Here is a 5,157-nt window from a genome sequence, read left to right as displayed (position 1 = left end):
ATACTAAGTTCATCATAATTAAGTTCATCTAATAAAATTATTAAATGAACTCCCACTCAGATAGACATCCCTCCAGTCATCTAAGTATAACATGATCCAAGTCAACTAGGCCGTGTCCGATCATCACGTGAGATGGACTAGTCAACATCGGTGAACATCTTCATGTTGATTGTATCTTCTATACGACTCATGCTCGACCTTTCGGTCTTCTGTGTTCCGAGGCCATGTCTGTACATGCTAGGCTCGTCAAGTCAACCTAAGTGTATTGCGTGTGTAAATCGGTCTTACAACCGTTGTATTCGAACTTAGAATCTATCACACCCGATCATCACGTGGTGCTTCGAAACAACGAACATTCGCAACGGTGCACAGTTAGGGGGAACACTTTCTTGAAATTATTACGAGGGATCATCTTATTTAAGCTACCGTCGTTCTAAGCAAATAAGATGTAAAACATGATAAACATCACATGCAATCAAATAGTGACATGATATGGCTAATATCATTTGCTCCTTTTATCTCCATCTTCGGGGCTCCATGATCATCGTTGTCACTGGCATGACACCATGATCTCCATCACCATGATCTCCATCATCGTGTCTTCTTGAAGTTGTCTCGTCATCTATTAATTCTACTACTATGGCTAACGCTTTAGCAATAAAGTAAAGTAATTACATGACGTTTATGTTGACACGCAGGTCATAAATAAATAAAGACAACTCCTATGGCTCCTGCCGGATGTCATACTCATCGACATGCAAGTCGTGCTTCCTATTACAAGAACATGATCAATCTCATACATCACATATACCATTCATCATTCATCACAACCTTTGGCCATATCACATCACAAAACACTTGCTGCAAAAACAAGTTAGACGTCCTCTAATTGTTGTTGCAAGTTTTTACGTGGCTGCTATGGGTTTCTAGCAAGAACATTTCTTACCTACGCCAAAAACACAATGTGAATTGCCAATTTCTATTTACCCTTCATAAGGACCCTGTTCATCGAATCCGATCCCACTAAAGTGGTAGAGACAGACACCCGCCAGCCACCTTATGCAACTAGTGCATGTCAGTCGGTGGAACCGGTCTCACGTAAGCGTACGTGTAAGGTTGGTCCGGGCCACTTCATCCCACGATGCCGTCGAATCAAGATAAGACTAGTAACAGCAAGCAAATTGAAAATATCAACGCCCACAACTACTTTGTGTTCTACTCGTGCATAGTAACTACGCATAGACCTAGCTCATGATGCCACTGTTGGGGAACGTAGCAGAATTTTAAAATTTTCTATGCATCACCAAGATCAATCTATGGAGTCATCTAGCAACGAGGGAGAGAGGAGTGCATCTACATACCCTTGTAGATCACGAGCGGAAGCGTTCAAGAGAACGGGGTTAATGGAGTCGTACTCGACGTGATTCAAATCACCAATGACCTAGTGCCGAACGGACGGCACCTCCGCGTTTAACACACGTACGGTTGGGAGACGTCTCCTCCTTCTTGATCCAGCAAGGGGGAAGGAGAGGTTGATGAAGATCCAGCAGCACGACGGCGTGGTGGTGGAAGCAATGGTGATCTCGGCAGGGCTTCGCCAAGCGCCGGGAGACGGAGGAGTGTCACGGGAGGGAGAGGGAGAGGCCAGGGGCTTGGGTGCGCAGCCCTCCCTCCCCCCACTATATATAGGGTGCCTAGGGGGGCGGCGGCCAAAGGGGGTGCCTTGCCCCCCAAGGCAAGGGTGGCGCCCCCACCCCTAGGGTTTCTAACCCTACGCGCAGGGGGAGGCCCAAGGTGCTGGTTCCCCTCCCACTTCAGCCCACGGTGCCCTCCGGGATAGGTGGCCCCACCCGGTGGACCCCCGGGACCCTTCCGGTGGTCCCGGTACAATACCGGTGACCTCCGAAACCTTCCCGATGGCCGAAACTGGACTTCCTATATATGAATCTTTACCTCCGAACCATTCCAGAACTACTCGTGGCGTCCAGGATCTCATCCGGGACTCCGAACAACTTTCGGGTTACCGTGTGCTAATATCTCTACAACCCTAGCGTCACCGAACCTTAAGTGTGTAGACCCTACGGGTTCGGGAGACATGCAGACATGACCGAGAAGCCTCTCCGGTCAATAACCAACAGCGGGATCTGGATACCCATGTTGGCTCCCACATGCTCCACGATGATCTCATTGGATGAACCACGATGTCGAGGATTCAATCAATCCGTATACAATTCCCTTTGTCAATCGGTACGTTACTTGCCCGAGACTCGATCGTCGGTATCCCAATACCTTGTTCAGTCTCGTTACCGGAAAGTCACTTTACTCGTACCGTAATGCATGATCCCATGATCAACCACTTGATCACATTGATCTCATTATGATGATGCATTACCGAGTGGGCCCAGAGATACCTCTCCGTCATACGGAGTGACAAATCCCAGTCTCGATTCGTGCCAACCCAACAGACACTTTCGGAGATACCTGTAATGTACCTTTATAGTCACCCAGTTACGTTGTGACGTTTGGCACACCCAAGGCACTCCTACGGTATCCGGGAGTTGCACAATCTCATGGTCTAAGGAAATGATACTTGACATTCAGAAAAGCTACAGCAAACGAACTACACGATCTTTGAGCTAAGCTTAGGATTGGGTCTTGTCCATCACATCATTCTCCTAATGATGTGATACCATTATCAATGACATCTAATGTCCATAGTCAGGAAACCATGACTATCCTTTGATCAACGAGCTAGTCAACTAGAGGCTCACTAGGGACGTGTTGTGGTCTATGTATTCACACATGTATTACGATTTCCGGATAACACAATTATAGCATGAACAATAGAAAATTATCATGAACAAAGAAATATAATAATAACCATTTTATTATTGCCTCTAGGGCATATTTCCAACACCCGGCCCTCTGCGGCCATGGCGAGTGGCGTCATCCTCCCCGTTGACATCCCACACGGGGTGGCCTCTATACTGAAGCGGCTGCACCCCCCGCATGATACATGTGGCCATGACCTCATCAGGTAAAGAATGTCCCTGTCATCTTCCTCCAGGGAGCTCCGTGGACGCCAGTTCCGGCGCATCTTCTAAGGGGCGTTGTCGAACTCAGGAAGGCCGATCCGAATATGATCAGGGAGGGGGACGTATTCTATATAAAACCATTCTGAAGGCCAGTCTTCGGACGTCTTGTTTGGGGTCCCGGACAGGTATCCGGTCCCGGCAATACGCCACACTTCGGCTCCGCCCACTTGATATATTGATCCCTTCTGAGAACGGGGCACAAGGCAGAACAACTTCTTCCACAGAGCGAAATGAGCTTCACAGCCCAAAAACAACTCGCGAAGGGCTATGAATCCCGCGATATGCAGTATGGAGGCAGGCGTAAGGTTGTGCAACTGGAGGCCGTAAAACTCCAGGAGCCCCCAGAGAAACAGATGAATTGGGAATCCGAGCCCTCTTACCAAGTAAGGGACAAGGCATACCCGCTCGCCCTTGGAGGGATTGGGAAGGCTCTCCGCTTGTTCTCCGCCATTATAGGTGGCAAGCCCGGCTCGAACCGGGACCAGGTACACTGGGGGAAGAAATCCCTTGGACTGAAGCATCACTAATTTGCTGTGCGGGACGGAACATCTCTCCCAATCTCCAGGCTTGGAGCTAGGGGTGCGAGAGGAGGAGCTGCGTCGACCGGCCATGGTGGAATGGATCTCTCTCGGGTGCGCTCCGATGAAGGCTCGCCAAGGGAGGATGGTGTGATTTGGATCTGAATCCTCGTCTTTTTAAATAGGCGGCTCATTCACACATCTAGGGGGGTAAATGTGAAAACACCCTGGCTCTTCACATTCGCTCGACGCGTGGAAAGTGGCCATTGTTGGGCATAGAAGCCAAGGAGTACAAACATTCACAAGAAACCGGACATTATTTCGACAGGTACACAGAACTTGGAGAGGAACCTGCCTTGCAATGCCGAAGACAATACTGCACGTCGGACTCGTCGTCATTGAATCCTGGTTCGGGGGCTACTGAGGGAGTCCTGGAGTAGGGGGTCTCTGGATAGCCGAACTATCTCAGTTGGTCGGACTGTTAGACTATGAAGATACAAGATTGAAGACTTCGTCTCGTGTCCGGATGGGACTCTACTTGGCGTGGAAGGCAAGCTAGGCAGTACGAATATGGATATCTCCTCCTTTGTAACCGACCTTGTGTAACCCTAACCCTCTCCAGTGTCTATATAAACCGAAGGGTTTTAGTCCGTAGGTCAACATACAATCATACCATAGGCTAGCTTCTAGGGTTTAGCCTCTCTGATCTCGTGGTAGATCTACTCTTGTAACACCCATATCATCAATATTAATCAAGCAGGACCTAGGGTTTTACCTCCATCAAGAGGGCCCGAACCTGGGTAAAACATCATGTCCCCTGCCTCCTGTTACCATCCGGCCTAGACGCACAGTTCGGGACCCCCTACCCGAGATCCGCCGGTTTTGACACCGACACTCTCCCTCACTCTTGATTCCTATCACGCACACTACATATGTTTCTCTCTACATGCAGTCAAGTGCCCTCTCACACACATATATAACTTCACCCTTTGAACCACCCGACGGTCATCTCCAACACCCAAACTAGCGGATGTCCCTCTAGCTAGCATCTCCATCTCTGTATCTATCTATAGTTTCTCCATCAACATTTCTTTCTCGCACGGAGTCTTGCTTCCTATCACCCACACTATATATGTCTCTCCATACATATGCTTTTATAGTTTGGTCTCTTTTGCACAATCGTTGCGCCTCACTCCCTCTGCTCGCCATAGATGCATGCTCCAGCCCACGCCACTATCTCTTAAAGACAAAAACACATGCTCAATTGTCGGGACTTCTTCCATGCATTCTCAAATGCATGCATATTGTCATACCGATCCGTCTCTCCTATGTCGTTGATTATGACTTATGTCTTCTTTCTTTTATCTCAATCATGCACGCGCGCACACACACACACATCCCACGTATACATGTATACCTATCACACATGCACGTTCAAGGTCTCTATGTCTCCATACATAGTTAATTACCCTCAATCCTAACGCCACATCGAATCGTTCTCCTCTTTTGTGCACATAACTTCCGCCTGGATGGGTAAAACACAC

This window comes from Triticum dicoccoides, chromosome 7A (genome assembly GCF_002162155.2).
Source record: "Triticum dicoccoides isolate Atlit2015 ecotype Zavitan chromosome 7A, WEW_v2.0, whole genome shotgun sequence".
NCBI classification, from domain to species: Eukaryota; Viridiplantae; Streptophyta; class Magnoliopsida; order Poales; family Poaceae; genus Triticum; species Triticum dicoccoides.
This window is presented reverse-complemented; position numbering follows the sequence as displayed.